Below are 22,314 nucleotides of genomic sequence, written 5' to 3'. Positions count from 1 at the left end.
ATAATAATAATAATAATAATAATAATAATAATAATAATAATAATAATAATAATAAATAATTATAATAATGTTTATTTTAATCTAAAATATTTATATATTATCATATGTCTCTGGTCTTCTTTTTTTTTTGCTTTAGTTTATCATCTTATTCTTATCTGTTGATTTTGTTTTATGCAAAGTCATGCAGAGTCTGTTTTTGGTATGCAATTTTCTGTAGGTATTTATGTGTTTTTAACGACAAAGACATTTATAGGCACTTTTAGATTTCAGTGAAATATTGTGTTTGATTTCTGTGACGTTTTGCACTCATTACATTTTAAATGATGTATGGCATTGTAGTGATCCTGGTCTCCAGGTATCTGCACCTGTGTCAGTCTTTAAAATTGACTCTGGTGAACTTCGCTCTCAGTGTGAACACCCTGAAGCGATCTGTAGATCTCTTCCCGAGTGAAACATTGTCTCATGTGGAATCTGCTAGAAATGATAGCTCTTGTTCTTGACAGAGCTAAAGTGTGTTAGTTTTTATTCGTAGCATTGCTGAATTTCTGTTGCATACTCACTCCGTTCCTCACATTTATATAATATCAGTGTCACTTACCATTCTATTGGATTTGTGGCGTTCCATAAAGCCATCACTCAGTCTCAGAGCGGTGTGTGTGTGTGTGTACATGTGTGAGTATTAGGGAAGATGCAAGCAAGGTTCCTCTGCAGGTCTCGGCACTTTCTGTAATTCATGGCCCAGGTCCTGTGTTGAAGGAGAGACACTTGACAGAAAGGCTTTCCCTGCAACCCTAAATCACCAGCTAATATGAATAAAGGCTCTACGCATGCTAGGAGCCTCAGTCTGGGCCCTGGCCCTCACTAACAGGCATGGGATTATGGGTGTAAACGTACGACACTGGAGAAGCTGTAAAAGTCAGCTGTTGAAGGGGAGTGGGAGCCCTCTTCTAATTCCCTGTGCAGTTTTAGAGCTTGTAAAAGCCTGTTCTTCGCTGGCAGAGCACAGTCAGACCCACATCATACAAATCATACAGCTGATGCGGTTTCGTTTCATGAGTGTGGCTTCTCTACTTTATTAAACATGGCTCACTTACAGTCCTTTATATATTTAGGCCATCTGGGAAAGATTTAGTGATAAAATAAACATTTGCAATTAATTCTCTCAAAGCTCCAGTAGTGAAACGGTCTATTCAGTCTGGACGGTTTTCATAAAAAATGAAAGGTGCGGAATATAGGGCTGCATTTATTTGATGAGAAATGTATAAAAAAATTATATTTTTCAAATTGAATATGATATACTTACATTTAAATTAAATCTCATCTTATTATGAAATTTAAATAACTTCTGACAATTTATGATTTAAAAAAATAATTATTAGTATGTACATTTAAATATATAGGTGTGCGTGTATGTGTGTATATATATATATATATATGAACCTTTCAAAGGTGTTTTGAATGTACAAAAGTAGAATTTTACAAAGTATAATTTATGAATTTATGAAAGGGGAAAACAAAATAGGGGGTGAGTCATATCAAATTATGAATATTTTTTTCTTTGCATACGTTATGTAATCTATCACGTAATCATCCTTTTTGTAATTTCTGTAATCCAGATTATATATAATCGGTTACTACCAGCACTGTGTTGAAATATGTATTGTGTGACATAAAATGCTGCATTTATGTAATCAAAAATACAATCCATTGTTCAGTAATATTGTGAAGTATTTTAAAACAGTTTAAAAGAGCAGCATTAATTTAAAATTCAAATCTTTTACAATATCAAAAATATCTTTACTACAAGTTTTAATCAATTTAACGTGACCATGCTAAATAAAAGTATTTGATTTCTTTCAAACATAAAAAAAATGAATCAATAAAAAGTGATCTGTGTGCATAAATGTCTTTTTTACTGAACAAACATGTATTTTTGCTGATTAATAATGTTATTTGGCCGTTTTTATTTGTTGATAAATCTGCCCAAAGGATCACTATTTAATTTTTTAAACACCTTTTTTTTTTTTTGTTTTTTTTTTTAAATGCATTACAGATGTATCAATGCGTTGCAAGCAGATTTCGACATGTTGACTTTAAAGTCCTTGGAGTAGCATCACAAGTTACAAACAGCACACATTTTGTGTTTTGAAAGGCCACTTTCTCTTTTACTGCAGTTCCAGCACTGCAGACTCATTTAATCTTTCAACTGGCTCGGCTGATGTACAGCCAGCTCAAACCTAATATTTTCTTTGCTTAAGGTCATGGAGAGACTTTAATAATTAATGCGTGTGCTTCGTAAATATTTTTTTCACCCCCTCAAGACGTGGTGATGACTTTCAATTACGAGCAGCATTCTTCTTTCAAATGTCTCTGGGCTCGGACAGACTTTTTTGGAAACCCTTTGGAGTTGATGTGTCAGAGATGAAGTGGGTGTCGGTTAATTAGCCAGCCAATGAGCTGAAACGCTGGAGTGAGTGTCATTTTGAGAGGCAGCTCTTCCAGGGGACCGTGGCGGCTGTGAGCTGCTGTCAGTTGCTGATAGTTGTGATTGATAGTTTGGTTGGAGTTATTTGTCAGCCTCCATCCCTAGATGTGACATTTTGGTATTTGGTTCTGATGCTGTTGAAGCATGAAGATAAGTGGGCTTAAATCTTTGCCTCCTGTCGGGCTGATGCTCTTTTTAGTCAACAAATTAAAACTAAAATAATTGTGAATTGTACCCATTTAATTTTTTTTAATCTTATATATATTTTTGTTATCTTTTTTTAATATTTTGTTTTTATTTTTATATACATTTTCCTTTATTTTTTGTTTTATGTTATATTTTATTTCTGTTTAATATTTTTTCAATATATTTTTTCCTTTTTTTTATTATTATATATATATTTTTTATATTTTATTAATTTATGTTTTTTTGTATTTTCCCCCACATGCATATATGTTGTATTCCTGAATTGAATTACTTTTATTCAGCTGAGCAAGAGCATAATTAATTCATAGCTATCTTCCCCAAAATCTCTTTTCCCAGCCTGCATTGGAAAATCAATGCCCATGAATCTAAATGTCAAATATTTCTGTTAGCTGCGCAAAGCATGACTCACTAAAACTTTTCACCTCTAGTTCAGGACACTCCTGCCAGCCAGCTTCCAGTTCATTCCACACCTACGGTAGACGTGACCGTATTCAGAAATCACTGACCACTTTTAATGCACATCATTTTTCAGCTATGATCTGTATTCTAGTTATGTAATTTATTCTCAGAAGGAGATTTGCATGCTTCATAGCTGTTGCTTGTTAATACTTTCCATGAATAGTTTTTTTTTTAATGTTTCTTTGTAGTTATTGATCAAATTTGCACAATTTAAAGATTCATTCATTCATTGAACCTGAATGTAGTCATACATAATTTGTATTTTTATTTTGCTTTGTTACATGTAAACACGGTTATTGCTGATGTCTTGTTGGTTAGAATGAGGTTCCAGAGAGTTTATGTTCAGTCAGCTGAGTGTAGTCTTTATGATTTAATGCACTTGTTCTCAAACTCTCACGCAGGTTCATCTTTCTGTGGCATTAGACTGATGGATGTCCGCTGTCAATGCAAGTGCCAGTGATGCTCCTGGGCATGAGAGAGGGAGATCTCCTTAATTGAACAATTGGCTTTGTTCAGGGGGATTTGGACATAAAAACAGTGTTTCTGCATACTCAGTGAACCAGGATAATGCTGGGGTGTCTTCTCTCTCACTGAAGTTAATGCAGAATAGAAGTACACACACATTGTCTGGCTTAATAAATGTCTACAGGATTGTAATTTTATGTATTTTTTTTTATTGGATCAAAGTAGTATAGAATTTTACTGTTGTTTTAGTTTGAAGTGTTGTTATAAAAATAATTACTATTGAATGAATATGAATCATTAATAATTAGTGCAATTTTACTTTTTCACATCATTCATTATCCGATCATGCTCTGTGAAGCATGCATATATGCAATACTTTAATATCAAGGTATTTAGGTCTTAGGATGTGTGTTATCTTGAGATTCTGCTTACATAGACAGCTTGTAACTTAGCTATGGAGGTCAGTATAAGCAGGAGAGACTGAAAAATAAAGGTGTCTTGAAAGTTGTACTAGTTTTATTTAATGCAGTATTGATACCAATAATAAGAGTCGGGAATCGAAAACCGATTCCAATTCCAGAAACAAATACTTAAGGTCAGGAATTGGGTACTACTTGTAAAATTAAAGATTTCGATTCCGCCTATATTGATTACTGGTCAAATATATATATATATATATATATATATATATAATATTATAGATATATAATATTTAAAGATATAGTTTTTTTTTTTTTCGTCAGAATTGTGAGCGAACCACAGTCACCATAAAAAAGAAAACACACACACACACACACACACACACACAAACACTTTATCCAGAAACGTGCAGCTCTATTTTGCACACAAGCAGCTCTTAAACAAGTCCAGTTTTTATATAGATGGCTGATTCTTTGTTCATGGTATTCAGCTGCAACTAAATGTTTTGCAAAAAGAGACCGAATAAACAGTGCTGGGGGTAACGCATTACAAGTATCTCGAGTTACATAATCCGATTACTTTTTTCAAGTAACTAGTGAAGTACCACTACTTAAAAAAACTACTACTTATCGTTTACAAGAAAATATCTGAGTTACTTTTTCAAAAAAGTAATGCCAGTTGCGTTGCTTTTCCCATACTGACATCTCTCCTGTCCCCATATTGGGAGAAATCAGAATACGGGGGCATTGTGTACGGGTGTGAACATAATTCTAGCCTAAATGTGAATGTGCATTAATTCATTAATTCATCATATTAAAAAAAAAAAACTGATTTAGCATTCATCAAAAAAAAAAAATTATGAAATGCAAACTCAGAATATGATGCAAGCCTGCAATAATTATATTACTAATAAGCAAAAATGACTTTAGATAAACTAAGAATTGTGCTTTTTAGGGAGTAATGCAATATTTTAATGCATTACTTTTAAAAGTAACTTTCCCCAACACTGAGAATAAATATGTTTGATATCATTTGTGACCCTGAAGTCTTAAGTTGCACGGGGATATTTGTAGCAATAGCCAAAAATACATTATATGGGTCAAATTTATTAATTTTTCTTTTATGCCAAGAATCATTAGGATATTAAATACAGAGTTTTGGCATGAAACTCAATCTGACCTAATGACATAATTATCACATGGCACAATTGATTGGCTCTCCCCTGTATCGGTAGCCAAAGAGCTCGATGCTCAACATTCAAGTATACGACTAGAGCTTGCCGTAGCAGTGCAGCTTGCTTTAGAAACGCTCCAACTGTAAAGATCTGCTACGAAGTGATTCATGCATGATATATGAGGGTTCTTTCATGTGTTATATTTGCAGCAGCAGTATTTCTTACATGCTCACAGCAGCATGTTGAGGATGTATTGGCAGCAGCAAGTCTCGGTACTCGCTCTGCCGCAGCAGCAGCTTAGCAGATCTTTTCCGCCAAGATCAAATACATTAAAATTGTCATGTTCATTACCATGCCAATCCCTCTGAGAGTTGTCTTGACAGAAGTAAAGGTCATGTTCCATGAATATATTTTGTAAATTTCCTACCATAAATATATAAAAACGCAAATTTTGATTGGTAATATGCGATTGCTAATAACTTCAGCCTTTGCTTAAGTTTTCACAATATTAGATTTTTTTGCACCCTCAGATTCCAGATTTTCTGTTTTTCTGCTGTCAGATGTGAAAGATAAAAAAAGTCATGTACACTTGAGACTGAGTGTTTGTTTTCTCATATATTGATTAGTGTGTGTGTGTGTGTGTGTGTGTGTGTGAGCTGTGGAGAGAGGCATGTTTTCTGCATTATGCTGAATGTATGCTGATGTGCCTTGAGGGTAAACAAACCGTTGAGCGCAGACTGATTGCTCACCATATGCACATTTTTCTAATTGATATTTATTGATTTAATGATCTGTGCATATACACCCAGGGCTTTCCCTGTTCCACTTTTTATTTAGAATGTATTTGAATGTTTTTTATTTTCCTTCAGTCATTTGTGCAAATGGATTATTGCTTTGGAATTTTGAATCCCTTTTAAATGAACAGTTTGAACTGATGTGTTGGTGATTCTCAGCAGTTGTGTTGATCAAGCGGTGCACCTCTTTTTTTTTGACTTGTCATTGCTTCTCTCACACTTTCTGTCAGCATGTTTCTCAGTCTGTCTGTGTGTCTATTTTTGGGCTGTTTCTGTGTTTGCCAGTCTACTGGGAAGGTTTTGTTCTTTGGATTTGAAAAGCAGTGAATGGCCACTGTCAGTCCATCAGAGCGAAGGGCACCACCGGGGGAAATGAACAAAATCTTCTGTTCTTTGTTGGTCAGCAGATTGAAAGTGACATGAGGCTGTGTTGATTGCAGCAGTTTCAGAAATTTAGCTGAGGAATTGACCACTTAGACTTGAAATTGGTTGAGCTAGCGAGATGGGATAAGAGAGGTCTGTAGTGTTTACAATTTAATAATTTAAATAATCCTTTTTGAATAGAAACTGTATACTGTAGCTATGCAGTGAGATATTAGAATATCATATATATATTGTGTATAATTATTATAGTTTAATTATTTTGTGTGGTAATGAATATTATAGAGTACCACAGTTACTGTTGATAGAGCCTAACTTGCATTAACTTCTTTTAGTTTAATCATTTCTTTAACTTTAAATAAAATCATGAGTTGCATGAATAAACCGCAGTGTTTCCTCAAGGTCATGTCGGTCTCTCCATGAGGAATACGTCTTGAGGTAATGAAGGATGTGCGAGAGTATCAGGTCTGTCACTTGTCCTGTTGAACCAGTACTAAATTTCCAATACACCTTATTTGTTGTATTTCTATTCCTCTTAAACTCTTACATTTTAACTCTTGTTGCATATTGAACGTTATTGTTGCAAATTTTGAGATTTTGTGTGTCGTTTGATATGTGTAGGCCTGTGTAGCATCTGTTTTATGCATTCCATGCTTTTGTTTTCCAGGAAAAAAATATTAATAAATAATAATAAATATAATCTATATAATTTTATGGATGTAATGGAATTTCAATAATAGTATAAATTTCTATATAAATTCCAGTTGTTACAGATTTTTTTTTTTTTATATTTGGTAAAAATAACCTTCATTTCTGTATACAGATATATATATATATATAGATTTTTGGAAGCATATGTCATAATGAGTTGAAAATGACAAACAAAACAGGCTCTTTTTTTATTTTATTTTATTTTTTAAACTGTGTGGAATGTGTTATTAACTTGAGATTGCGGAATTCTTATTGCTAGTTGATTGCATTGTCAGTCTATATTTAATCTGTAAATGTGCAATATTCCAAGTGTGGATTATTATTTTTATTTTTTTTCAAATGACAAGTAAAAATGCTGACATGTTGGCAGAGCCAATAAAAATTAGGACAGAAAAATATCCTTACTGCCCTGTCATCTTCAACACTCTCGTCACTTTCTCATTCAGCGTTTTTTCCTCCTCTGCCCATATGAAGTGCATTTATCCTCTGGGATTGGGGGAGGGAAGCTGTCACAGGGTGAAATGCTTGGGCAAACGCAGCGTTCCATGTCAGGAAAGGCACAACTCCAGGGATAAGTGTGTGTGTGACGTGTGTCGCTTCTGAAGCCAATGATATGTCACCGACTTATGCCGCTTACGTCGTTTCAGTAGGTTAAAACGCTACTACTCTATAATTAATTCTGAATGAAATTCATATGTGTTTATTCTAGCGAAACAACTGGGCATGTGAATCCAGACATGCACTTTGAAGGTAAAATGTTTCCAAAAACACTCAGGCTTTTGTGTGCTTTGGCCTGAATTTTATCAGGACTTTGCTTTAGGTATTTCACTGGAACAGAGCAGTCAGTCAATATTTAATTTCATGTTTTATTGAGATCAATACAACATATTGACATCTCGGAGAGATTTTGTCTGTTGAATGGCTTGCAGGTGGAGGCTCAGTAGACGCTCTGTGCCGTTGAAGGAGAGCGCGATGGACTGGCCCAAAGTCGTTTAATGAAGAGTCTTTCATCTGGCTTTACTGGAGTATGACTGGGAATGGTTTTTACTCGGCTGAGTCGATAAAATGAAGTTCCATTGTGGACTGATAAAGAAAAGCAGTAAAAAGACCACAACGCATGGCACATTGCTGATGCTGCTTTCTTTTCTTTTTTTTAAGTCATTGATGTTCAGTTAATACTTATAAGAAATTAAATAATCTGATTATATGAAATATTTGTGTTTTTTGAAGACAAAGATTATGCTCACCAATTTATTTGATTCAAACTTCAAATGTAATTTGTTTTCTGTGATGCACAGCTGAATTTTCAGCATCATTCCTCCAGTCTTCAGTGTCACATGATCCTTCAGAAATCATTTTAACATGTTGATTGGGTTTTTAAAAATCAGTTCTGATTATTAGCAATGTTGTTGATAAACTTTTGTGCTGATACATATTTTTTAGAATCATATAATAGAGTAGAATATAATAAACATTTTTTTTGATTCCTTGAACAGAAAGTTCATATAGAAAGAATATATATTTGTTTTACTGTCACATTTGATCAAGTTAAAGCATCTTTGCTGAATAAATAACAATTTTCAGCAGTAGTAGGTTTCATTTATTTTTTAAACAAAAAAATGCATAAAAAAACATTGCAATTTTGTACTATTTAGTTTAAATAACTATGCATTACAAATATTATAGATAGATGGGTGGATGGATGGATAAAAAAAAAAGAGACTTCCTGTTCTCTGTCTGTTTGGCAGTTTGGCCTCTGTTCATTCTAGTCCACAGTGCTGGGAGAGGTTGTGTCTGCCTCTGTGAGCATCATGGCTGCCCGTCTCCGTTTGTGGGTCGTTATGGAAGATGTTGCATTTGATAATGGCGGTCCTGCCTGACACGTTATGGAGCGTTTCATATACGTAATACCTCATGGAGAATGGATGTGGATATAGTAACAGCCCGTGGTGCTCTACATTAAGGGTCTCTCTCCTTTGCATCCTGAAGGGGGATGGGACAAACGGAGAAACGGAGCACTGTCCTGGTTTTTAGCAGATTGCTGGCTGCCGGCAGCATTGACGTCTTTGGCTGTGGACTGTGGTGGGATGATGGACTGTTGGGCAAGAGGAGAGCAGGGCATGGGTGTATGAGTTACCCTGCGTCTTAGACATGGGAAAGATCATAGTGATATGACTGTGATGGATGCTTCTAACTTGGATTGAGCAATTATGTTAAATATTTGAAAAGTAAAAGCAATGTCACTATACTAGTTTGGAAGTCTTTGCTTGTTTTGTTGTTCTGAGAATGTTAACATTTTAAGATTTAAGCTATACTGTTTTTAAAATGGTGTTTCGAGTTGCTCATTCAATTCATATTGTTTCAGTGATTTGATTCAAGTGAGTCTTTCAGTGAATACTTTGCGATTTTAGAATCAAGTTAAACTGCAGTTGTATTTTTTAAATGGATGAAATGTTTTTGTACAATAATAACTATACTGCAGTTTACGAAATGGTAAATAGTGTCTTGGACCACTGGAACAAATCGTCTACACCAAAACATGTTTTGAGTTTAATGTAATTATTGTAGTTTATGAAGATGTAATAGTTTATTTCATTTAACTAAAATCAGAAGTGTGTGTGTGTGTGCGCGTGTATATAGCATATGTTAACTTATCTTATAATATATGTTCTCTTACTCTGACAGGATTGACATTTTTATTTGACTATAAGGACTTGGGTGAAATCTTTCTTATTAAAGAGAGTGTTGAGTCAACTTTTTTTTCACCCGTTTTTATGTTTATTGTAACAGAGCCACATTCCTGTCCTCACTTGTCTTGCCATGATTTTCCGGATCATCATTAAAGTGACAAATGAATGTGTGAATGGTGATTTATAGTGTTTTTTTTTTTTAGATTCACTCAGGCTGGTTGTCATGTAAACTTTGTAGAACTGTCAAAATAGATTGTTGGAATGTCTCTAGAACATTTTGCACTGCTTTCAGCTGCCAGCAAAGAGTTATTTACCCTTGGTCTCTTCTTCTCTGGTATTTTTACACGTACAACTGTCATAAAATATTGTCCGTGACTGATAAGCTGATAATTATTTTTATGTTATGGCCTTTTTTAAATTCCATACTAAACGGTCTAAAACAAACAAACAAAAAAAATTATACCTTTAAAGAAACTCAAGCATTTTAAATGCCACAACAATGCAATAAAATAAAAAGTAAATACCAGTATATAAGGTCAAATGTAAATGCAGTGTGTATTTCCAAATATCTGTCGGTAAATGGTTTTTGAAGTGGTATGTTTACACTTAGTTGTTGTTTAATAAAACATTTTTTTTTTTTTTTAATTTTTAATTATTAGTAGTAGTTGTAGCAAGAGCTTGCTTCTTTCTTTCTTGTCTACAAACTCTGTTCAACCTTCTCATAGTTTAAAGAGAAAGTTTAGAAGTGAAACAAAAGCTCAAAGAAGTGTAAGTTTCCTGAAAACCGTGGACCATCTGAAGGATTTTCTTTCTTTAAACATGACCTCCATCTGAACGCCTGTGTCCCTCACAGAGCTGAGCAATGTGCAGCACAGGTGTTTTGAGAAGATCCAGATCATCTCCAGAGTGAAGTCCGTTGCCTGAACTTCCAGTGCGAAGGCAGATCAGCACCAGATTACACCGATGCTTTTCATTTATTCAGAATGAGCCATGCTGGAATAGTGAGCATAGCTTCAGGCGGCCCAGGATGCTGCACAAGTGAATCAGTGTGTGAGAGGAGGGCCTCTTGTTTGCAGCACAGCACCGGACCCAATCGATCCCGCTTTAGCATCGGGTTGTAGTTGTTCAGTGGTGAAGGCTACTAGATTACACCCTGAATTCATTCATCTGCTGACGTGAGTGGATGGGAAAGCTGCCTGGACAGAGAGTCTGCAGTGATGTCCGTAAGCACACTATAAATGTATCATTGAAGTCGAGGCCGTGCCGGACAATCAATGGAGTTGAAGATTGCTAATGATGGCCTCTCAAGGGAAGAGATGTTCACGTGTAAAGATTCTGGTGTTTGTGTGAAAGGCCAAGAACTCATTTTTCTCTGTGAAAGGTGCGTTCACACTGACTAAATAGGTCTCATTAGTGTCTCACAGTCTGCACTCTCATTGGTAGTAGCTACTCATTTGCATAAAATTAAGCATCAAATTACTGGCTTCTGGCTGATTTGTCAGTGAGTCACAGTTTTATGGGGCATTTTTAGAAAAATAACTATGGGGCGTCTTAAGCACTCTTTAACTCATTTTTATGGGACACTGCATACTGAAGTGTTGGGCAATTTCAAATTATATTAATATCTTGTATTTATTTTATTTGTATTATCCATTTGTTTTTAAGCTGCACAAATATTAACTTTTTTAAGTGTATTGCAAATGTGGTGAAATAAAAATCTAACTATTTAGGTATTCATTGGCAGTACTATTAGTTAGCATTTATTTTCTTATTTAGTTTATAATTAGTTTTATTTATGGTCTATTTTCTAATAGTTTATTAATTAACTTTAGATATTTTGTTATAAATTTGCTATTTGTTATTGATCCAAACTAGGGATGTCAAATTTCGATTATTTCCATGATCGATCATCGTTTAAATTAACGATCAATTAATCGATTAATCGTTAACCATAATACTGCAAAATGCGTCTATTGCAGGCACGCAGTCAGCGGTATGACAGGATGTGCAAAAGCCACACACACACACAAAACGCTTTCTCACTTGAATTAAAGAGGTTTTAGTCTGAATAAAATGCTAGTAGCAGGATTATAAAATGAATAGATGCGATTATGATCATTTGATAAAATGAAGAGAGCGCGCCATACTTTTGAGGTCATTTTACTTTGTTGACAGTTTCCAATCCCGCACGGAGAACGCTGAACGCACATCTTTAAATGGTTTTGTGGTGCTCGTTGTTGTATTTTAAAGCACAATTGCAATGTTTTCAACTGACATTATTGTATAAAATTATCCGAAATGTGGAGTGCGTGTGACTGCGCTGCACATTAAGTGAACTACATCGGCGCTGCTGCACCAAAACACAGTTGCTCACATTATTTTGATCCTGCTGGATTCTGTCCTAGAAAATGTCAGATTTTTAAAAATCCGGCATACAGCGCATTAGATCGTGACAGTGCATGCGTGCAGACGAGGATGAGCGAAGCGCGGCTTTGGCTAGATTTATTTGGAGGTTATTGCTCATGTCTCATTCGGCACAAATCGAAATGTTTCCATATTCGCAATGTATTTGAATGTTAAACTATTATTTATAATGTAAACTAGGCTTGTACTTAACACGCATTCGCATATAGACGGAAAAGATGATCCTCTTCATATGAGCAAAAACGTCCTTGGCATAACAGCAGAGTGGACCGGTATACTACGGTCTATTTAAACTGACCAGTGTAACATTTTAATGTTTAGTTGACATTTTATTTTGATAATGAACAGACTGCGATGTAAGTTTGAATCGCTAGAATATACGTGTGCAGCAGGCTCCGGTGCGATCGAAACAGCTGAGACATTAAAAAAATATATATATTTTCCGCAAAAGTGTTTACTTTCATTTGTGCACACTCACAATAAAAACAGAAGATTTGTGCTCTTGTAAAATAAAGCAAACAAACAGAATGCGTTGTCATCCTTTTTTTTTTTTTTTTTTTTTTTTGTGAACTTATGGAGCGCCCACACTTCTGTTTTAAATCCGTTAATCTTAATTAGCCTATTTAAGTCGGATATATTTCGCATAGCCTATTTAAAAAACAAACAAAAAAAAAACATGAAAACAAATTGTTATTTTTATGTTGGGCCTATTACTTAGTAGGCTATAAATTTTCCTTAAAGCATCCCATTTTGTCCCAGGGCTTAGAACCTGTGCCCTAGTCAGGTCCATGCAGAAACTTGTGAACGATGCTCGGCGTCACCGTTTAGTGACAGCAGTGAATGCTCCAGGAATGTGTCGGTCACAGCGCCTATTAATCGCTGTTTTGAATCCAGCAATTATTTACTTAGAAATGATAAGATCTGATTATGACAAGTGTGGTATAAAAGCTTTGTTTATTAGAGGAATAATAGGTTAACTGGAAAATGTTAGATCGCGACCATGCTTTTGGACCCCATAGTCTTCATTTACGCGGCTTTGTTCTGGTTTGCCGGTTGGTCACGAATTTGCACAAATTCTGTATATTTAGGCATTGTTTCTTTTCCTAAATCTTCATAGTCTAACCCTCTAATTTCCCAGGTTTATTTTATTATCTTTCGCTTTTAATAACTGTTTTCGCATCTCTTACTGTGGTAAACATGGGAAGGGAAATTAAAGATTTCATGAATTAAGAATTCGTTCGATTTATTAATTTGTTCCCTTATTTCACTTAAATCATGGGTTATTTAGGGAACAAAATTAATGAAACATGGACAATTGCCACATTAATAATTCGTAGGAATGAATTAACAAGTTGTAGGAATGAATAGACTACCTGTCCTGTCACTGTGTCCCGCAGCCCTGCAAAGCGCACGATATAAAACAGTTATCTGATGAAATGATTAGTAACTACATTTCTATTGCATTTAATGTTGAAGAACTTTTGTTGTTTCTATTTTAATGTACTTTAAAGTTTAAATCACATTAAAAGCTTAATTTGTACATTGTGAATGAATGATGATGCTTTTATATATCGTCACCGTCACTCACAGCCGCTTGCACGTGTTGAGTGCGCATGAGCCGCACGCAGCCCAACATTGAATCGGTTAACCGACCATCGATAGCCTTAATCGATTGTATCTCTTATCGACAATTAATCGATCATCGATTAATCGTTGACATCCCTAATAAATAGATATTATTAAAAAGTATTTAGATACTGTACATTGAAGTAAATTGAAAATATTTGTTAATATTATTATTATTATTATTATTATTAGTTTTCTTTTTTTGTTTTTTGTTGTTGTTATTGTTTATCAATAGCTTAAACTATTTAGCAGTAGATTAATAATAATATAAAATTACACTAATTTGATAATTTTATTTAACAATATTAAGACGACTATTTTCGGGTAACACTTAAGTTTAGGGACCAGTTCTCACTATTAATTAGTTGTTTATTAGCATGCCTATTAATAACATATTTGCTTTTTATAAGTGCTTATAAAGCACATATTCTGCCTGACCATATTCAGCATCCCTAATCTTACCTAGTAAACTTTGATTACCTTGTTAACTATCAATAAGCAGCAAATTAGGCATTTGAGGCAATAGTCATAGTAAAAGGTTTGTTTATAGCGAAAATTGGATCTTAAAATAAAGTGTGACTTATTTTTGTTTAGTTCTTTTAGAACTAGCATTAGAAGTTACTTTTGCTGCTACAGCAGTTATGTAGAACGTCAGTTTCACTTTCACTTTTTTCACTATTTTCACTATTTTACAACATGCTTTTATTGTTTGATGGGTGCCTTTGTTATTGTTTGACGTTTCCATAGGCTCCTTGGAAGCATACTTTATTGTGGTCATTATAGATAATTTGTTAGAATTGCTTGTAATATTTTCATAATGTAACTGATCCTTAGCAATATGTAATTTGCAGCCACTATGAAAGGGGGGATTAAGACTGACTGTCAGTCTTGGTAGGGTTCATTCTGAGTGCCATGCTTAACGTAATTGCACGTTATCATGCACAAGAAGCTTAGAGGAACCACCTCTGTTCCTCTGCCACCTTTTTTTTTCGTAAAGGGAGTAATCCATCACATTCAAACAAAACGCTGGTGTTTCTTTTCAGTCGTCTCTATTTCACAGTTGGGCGCTTGCTGGCCTGTTGTCTACAGATGGGGAGCCTTTCAGAACGAGACACTGGCTAATAACTTTTACAGTACATATGAATTTGAGAAACCAGGGCAGGAAGCTGACTGATTTATTGTACCTCAATTTGATGGCTTGATGCATGTATGGGTTTGTTTGTTTGTTTATTTGTTGTTTGTTTTTATTTTTAAATGTATTAACTTTTTGATTAATTTCATTCGTTTTTATTTAATTGTTGTTTTTGATGTGTTTATTATGTTTGTTTATTTGTCTTATTTGTTTATGATTTATTGTGTGTGTGTGTGTGTGTGTGTGTGTATATATATATATATATATATATATATATATATATATATATATATATATATATATATATATATATATATATATATATATATATATATGCACGCACACACGATAGATGTATAGTTAGATTTGTTTATTTGCCATTTTGTCTTATTTCAGTTATTTTATAAATTCCTTTGAAATAATAATTATTCATTATACATTGTTTACTGTTTATTGCTGTTTTTATTAATTGTTGTTTAATAATTTATATTTAGGTTTTTATAGTATTAGTATTTCATACCCCATTTTTTTCAGCCTTTGTAAATGATTTTATTTTATTTGTATTTTCTTTGCGATGGGGCATCAGGGGTTTCATTTAGTTGCAAAACATGGGCGGAGCTTAAGTGTCTTTCGGCTGAAACACATGCGCTAATGGCCTTCCATATGTATGATTTTCTGTATTCAGAAATAAACTTCTCCTTTTCTGTAATACCACCTTGTTCCCCTCAATGTGCCAAACTGATCCAAATCGCTCCCATTCTGGGTGAATTACTCAATCCCACACCTCTTTTTAATAAATCCCCTCAGGTTCCTTTAATGACATTGTCTTGTTAAATCAGATTGATGTTTATTTCAATGTGGAGCTTGTCATATCTTTTTTAAGACCCCCATTCCCGGTGGTACATTACCGCTCCCCCTTGCTGATTAACAGGTTCGAACTTTTCACAAGAGCCAATTTGGGTGACAGAGCTGTTACTTGAACCTCCCCAAAATAGAGATCCCATGGAGTGAGATGAATTTTAATCAAGCCTATGCTCAATTAGACGCCACAATCGGCCGCCTCGGCATGAATATGAAATTTCCCTCAGCCTCATAGATCATCAGCTGCAACAATCAAAATTTATCTTCCTCATTACCAAAGGTTCAGGCACAGATCAAGGTTTGATACTTCTCAAACAGTCATCAACGCTCATTGAATCTGGAGCCTTTGTCCCTGGAGCTATGATGTCATCAATTCCCCATTCCGTCAGTGAAACAAAAAAATAAAAAAGAGCAATCCATTAGTGGCTTGCAGAGGGGCTGTCTCCATCTGACTGAAATGTAATTTTGACAGCGAGATCCTGTCAGATTTCCTCTTGCCATTGTGGTGGCCCCGCTGAAACTGGCCCCTGGCCCCGGGCCTGCGGCTCAGGGAGAATTGAGTGCACTCCTGCAGAATTCAATATGACATGCTGGAAATAATGGGCTCCTGTCGCACAGATATCCATCAGACAGCCCCGGACCCTTGTAGACATTCAGGTACAATAAATAATAAATCATGTTTGGACGATATTAATCAGGTCGCTTGAGAGATGACCATTGATTTGGTGACTGCACGGTTTTCTAGCGGTGTGTAAAAATATCAGATTTCCTTACAGGTCTTAGGTGCTGTGAAACAGATGACAGTTTGTTACCTTTAAAGGGTTTGTTTACTAAAAATGAAAATGGACTATTTACTCATCCTCATATTGTTTCAAAACTATATGAATTCTATTTAAATTGAAATCCCCACTCCCAATTGCTATGAATGATATATGAAAAAAATAGCACACAAATAAATAAAAGATCCAAATAAAGCATCATTAATTTAATAATATCACTGTACTTATATGTATTCTAAACTCGACCAATAACGTTTTGTTGCAAACAAAGTAAGCCTTTATTGGCTTAAATGATACGAATTTGTTCAGAAGTTGGATGTATTTAACTTCGTCGTCTTTTCCATGAAAGAAAGTCATTTTGGTTTTGAACAACTTGAGGCTGAGTGACTTTTTGGATTTTCTGAAATATGTTTAAATATGCAATGGTGCATTTATCATATTAAATATGTGCTAATTGGCATGGCTTTCCAGAACGGAAATCTGAGCGTTGGATGAAGTCAGGGATCAAAACACTTGCATATATATATATTTTTTTAAGTTTATTCATTTATTTATTATAAAGAAGAATGCTCAATATTTCCCCATGAACTAAAATACTCTCATCAACCATATACAAAAAATGAATAAACAAATGAATGACTATGAACTACATTTTAAAATATTTATGAAATACTTTACTATTTAGGAAAAATATAAATCATGCAAATGATAGATGAACAACCCCCTCTGTAAAAGCCTTCAGAAACAGATATTAATGTAACTGTTGAGTGTGGTTTATGTAAGTGCTGCTGAATTTTGATTTCTGACTCAAGTGCAGGAGGAAAAAACATCATTTTGAGTAAACATTGAGATCTACAGATTCTGCTAAAGTACAGTTAAAACGAAGCAGTTAAAAGTGCATTTCAGATGTTATTCCTCCGCTAGTCTAAAGAGTTGCCAAATATATATCGCAAAATCTCAAAATTGACCAGTGCATAAAAAGCACTGGTTTTTAAAAGGATAATTAGCAGATAAAGGCATTAGTTTAAATGCAAATGATCAACAGTGTTTATGTTAATGAGGCTGAGGATGATGCTGATCTTTTCACAGTGCCACATGAGAGCGAGCTAATTGTGTGAGCTGTGTTTGTATGCAGAGGCAGAGACGCCGTTTGTTTTTACCCGGGCGACTGCAGTCTGTGTTTCTGCTGAGTCGGCTGCTCTTCTTTGGTGGTTTAGGACTCATTAGGCCTGTAATGTCTTAATTCTGTCCTCTCTACAAAGCCGAACTGACATCCACCATATTTTACCTCCTGAAATGCATCACACAATTGATGCCTGTTGGGTTAAGAAGCTAATTGACTGACATCGATCCTTTTTTTCATTGGTGGAGTTGGTCGAGTTTGAAGCAGTTTGCTGTGGCTTTAACGATAAGGGACTGGAAAACACACAAGCACACTCAAAGGACCTTTTGGTAGCACTTAGTTCATTTTTATTTCTGGGAAAACTGCATTTTAATGCCTTTGCAGTGCTCAGAGCGCATTTGACTGCAGGGGTATTTATATTATCGGATATTTATTCGGTCAGCCAGGAACTAAATGACACAATCTCATGCATTCCTGTGTAACTGCGGAAAATCTGGTAATTAGCAATTTATTTTTATATAAAATGACTCTGTATGTTTCCATAAAATGTGTGTTTATTTTTGTTATGAAACATGCAGAGTATTTCAGGACAAACCCACATTCTGCTGAGCTGATGTGAATGGCAGACGCTGTGGTTTTTATCGCAGACTGACCACACAGTGAACACCGTGTCAGTGCTGACCACAGTCAGTGATCACTGTTACTGCGCTACGTTGTCTGAAAAGGGATGTTAATGGTAGAATTGCCACAAGTTACCTTAAGTGGAGTTGAGTAGGTCTGGGGAATTTACTATATCAAATTTAAAGGCATACCGTAGATCACTCAGAAATCATTTATTCAACCTCAAGTTGTTCCCAACCTGTATGAATTTCTTTCTTGTGCTGAACACAACAGAAGGGCTTTTAAACAAGGTGTGTAACCAAACAGTTCATGGAACTATTATAACTAAAACAACTGATACGCTGTCACTTTTGTGAGTTCAAGTCATAAATAATATTTTGTCATGCTTGTGATTCTGAAATTAGTCTGATAGTATGGTCTTGAGGACAATTTGGCCTCAAAATATTGCTTTATTTAGCTGTTTTATTTTGGTTCTTTTATCAAGTAACTTTTCCAAGAGTCATACACATGAACCAATAATACCATAATGGTAACACAATAATGCAAAAAATATTAATTTAACAACATTAAATATAATGATAAGAAAATAAAGATAAGAAGAAACATAATTTTTGAAATGAAAACCAAAAGCACACAGGGAATTCTGGGAAACACAGTAGTTTTTTTTTTTTTTTTTTTTGTGAAAATTATAAGATGACTTGTTTTCAATAAAAGCTGTACATTTAACAGTAATTTGCTGCGTTATTACATGTCCCATTTGATTTATTTCAGTTTTTGACTGCATATAGTTAGGGGGACCTACTGTTAACAAATTAACAGGGTAACACTTTAGGGATCAATTCTTTATTTGCTTATTAGCATGCATACTACTGGCATATTGGCTGTTAGTTGGTACTTATAAAGCAGATCCCTTAATCCTACCTCATACCCAAATTAAACAACTGCCTTACTAACTGTTACTAAGCTGCAAATTAATTCATCTATTGTGAGAAATGGTTCCTAAACTAAAGTGTGGCCATTAATGGTACCGGAGCATTTTTACAGTCTTTTACTGTTAAAATTATGATCTTTTTTTTTTGTCGTTGTATTAATTCTGTAAGACACCTACGTGAAGAAACTGTACCACAAATCTTAAATATAGTGAAGGGTTGGTTGTTTTTCTTACTGTAGCTCAGCTCTAGTTGTGCAAAATCTTGTCTATCTTTCTCCTTTTGGCACTCTATCTCTTATTCTTTTTTTCCATCTGTACTGTAACTGTTCCCTGAGGAATAACCTCTAACCTGATTCCCATGTGCAACCTTATCCAGATCCTGACTGAACTCTTGGCCTCGTGCCCACACATTGTTCCCTGGCTCCACCTGAACACCCTAGAACAGGTACTGCCCATAACCTGATCCAGCCTTTGTTTTCTGCTCCCTGATTCTCAGAACACATCTATTATTTGCTTGCTGACAAGTGTTTGGGCAGTAATCCATGCCAGCTGCTATACCGATTCTTTCCTTCTCTCGGTTTCAATCATTGTCTGTGTCACAAAAAGTTTTCTATGTGGAAAACCAAGCCATTAAGTTTAGCTTTGCTGTGTTGCATTGAGGCAGAAAATAAGGCTGTCATGCTTCCTTTTTTTCTTTTTCTTTTTCTTTTTTCACCAATCACTTCAACACCTTTTTTTGGACTCAGTAGTGCAATGTGATATATTGAATATTACATTTATTCAATAATTATTTTGGTGATTTTTGAAAAAAAAAAAAATAGTAGGATTGTAAATATTACAGTTTTTATATAATATTACAGTAATTTCATTTAAAGTTTCATAATGACATGCATAATTTACATGCTATTTTGACCCAGCTTATAATGTTAATTTATAGTATATTAATGCAGTATATTTGAATTTAATTCAGTTTATATAGCCATTTAGTATCTATTTTAAATATGTATTTTTAATATGAAGGTAAAAATCAAGGACATTTTATTATTATTATTTTTTTTTTATAATGGTGTTCTTTTTCTAAACAAATTAATATTAAATGTATCGTTTGTTACATTGCAAATATGACTTTTGGATAAAATAAAACATTAATGTGTATATGTATGTGTGTGTGTATATATAAATATCCTAATTGAAGTATTACACTGCCACACAATTGGTCAATGAATAAATCTTATGTCGAGAAAACACATCCACCAGTGAAAAAGAGCAAGTTATTATGTTTGTGAAAGGAGGTTTATTTACTGTCTCCATACACCTTTCTTTCTCTTTCCTGAGCCGCCTAATTGAAGTATGTTGTCACTCTCCTTTGGCGGGATATGCTTTCTATTTTTAGAGCTTCATTTCAGGGCGGCAGTGATGTCATCTGTTCTCAAACCTCTACTATTGAGTTTTCTTTCCTTAGCTCTCAGGGCTGTATTTACGATAACAAAGAGGGGCAGTCACTCTTTTGACAGCCTTACTTTACGCCACAGATGAACTCTGAATACAGTCTGAGGCCTTCATAGATTGCAGTCTGCTTTGTAAAACACCATCTCATGCCAACAAGTCGACTGCCAAGAAGAGCTCAACCTTGATGCTTATGCAATGACATCAGTGAGATAAAATTTTCAAAACATGCCCTAGTTAGTGCCACTTGAAAGATACCACCCGCCGTTTGTTAGTCTGCTTGATTTAAAAAAATACAATATTTATCAAGATTAATGTTATAAGATAATCTAGGAACCATTTCGTCAGCCACTTATTATTATTTTCTTTTAAATCTTATTTTGCCTAAACTTCAGAATAGTAGTTTATCAAGGTTTCCATAGAGACGTTTCTTGAGCAGCAAATCAGCATTTGAGAATTGAGTCATGATGCTGAAAAATTCAGCTTTACATCACCGGAATAAACTACCTTTGATAAAGATATTCCAATAGAAAATAGTTATTTGGATTTTAATAATATTTCACAATATTGCTCTTTTTTTTATCAAATACATGCCGTTTTTATTATTAAACGCTTTCAAAAACTTGACAAATTTGTAGTTGTTCTTGTGTATGTGTCTGTGTGTGTCTATAATGTAAGGAAACCGAAACTTCCCGGGTGTATGTGGAAGCAGAGAGGAGGTGTTTAAACAGTGATTAAGTGTAGATGAAGTATAAAACGTGTGACAGCTGGGTTTGGGGGAATTCTCCATTTATGGTGCTCATTTCTCTCACAGATTCCCCTCTGTTTAGATTTGCTCTTAGTATCAGGATCGGTAGAGAGAACTGCTTTAGTTGTGGCCTGATGTTTTATTCCTCTTTGTGTTTCAGGAAGAAGTGGGCACTCGCAGCAGGAAGATCTTGTTCAAGGCTGTAAGAGTTTGGAGCAACATCCGCTGCTTTATAATAGCAGGTAAGTGACTCTGCAGTGAAACGCACTCAAACACAGAGGCTGTGCATGCCGTGAAAACAAAAGAAAGGTAGAAGACGGATGGTAAGGTGCAGCAAATGAAATCCTGCGCAAAACAAACTGTTGCTGATGTGTAGGGTTTCTCCGAGGCCTTCATCAGAACTGTAGCGATGCATGGAGTTGTGACCATTGCAGTGTGTTTTTCTCCATTTTCATGATCTGTCCGTTCAACAGTGAGACTGTCAAGGCAGATCTTTTAGTGTCTGCTGACATCAGCAGCAAATATGTGTTCATATATTTGTGTGAATCGCTTCAGAATATCTGTTTTGCTGAAAGTCATTCATGGATCGTTGACATTATGGTTCAGTTGTTTGCAGAAATCCTTATGTTCCTTTTTGGCAAGATTTTTTAGTTTCTTTTGCTCACCAAGGCTGCATAAAAAAAACAGCTAAAACTGTAATATTGTGAAATATTATAAAAAAAAATAAGGGTTTTCTACTTTAATATTTTATTGGTGACATTTTAGTATGGTGACCAATTCTCACTATTAACTTAGTTGCTTATTAGCATGCCGATTATATTTGCTGTTTATCAGTGC

General features: G+C 34.7%; 1 protein-coding gene across 2 annotated transcripts in view; it reads left to right on the top strand.

Annotated features, from left to right (window-relative positions):
- The window catches only part of LOC113108302 (double-stranded RNA-specific editase 1-like), a 147,618-nt gene that overhangs the window by 29,090 nt on the left and 96,214 nt on the right, over window positions 1-22,314 (top strand). For both annotated transcript variants that reach the window (XM_026271258.1, XM_026271257.1), the window contains exon 2: window positions 21,638-21,719. The gene's annotated coding sequence lies outside the window, so the exon portion shown is untranslated. The remainder of the gene's footprint in view (window positions 1-21,637; window positions 21,720-22,314) is intronic.

The sequence above is a fragment of the Carassius auratus genome, chromosome 9, assembly GCF_003368295.1.
Source record: "Carassius auratus strain Wakin chromosome 9, ASM336829v1, whole genome shotgun sequence".
In the NCBI taxonomy this organism is placed as follows: domain Eukaryota; kingdom Metazoa; phylum Chordata; class Actinopteri; order Cypriniformes; family Cyprinidae; genus Carassius; species Carassius auratus.
The sequence above is the reverse complement of the archived record's forward strand: the minus strand, read 5'-3'. Positions and strand labels throughout refer to the sequence as shown.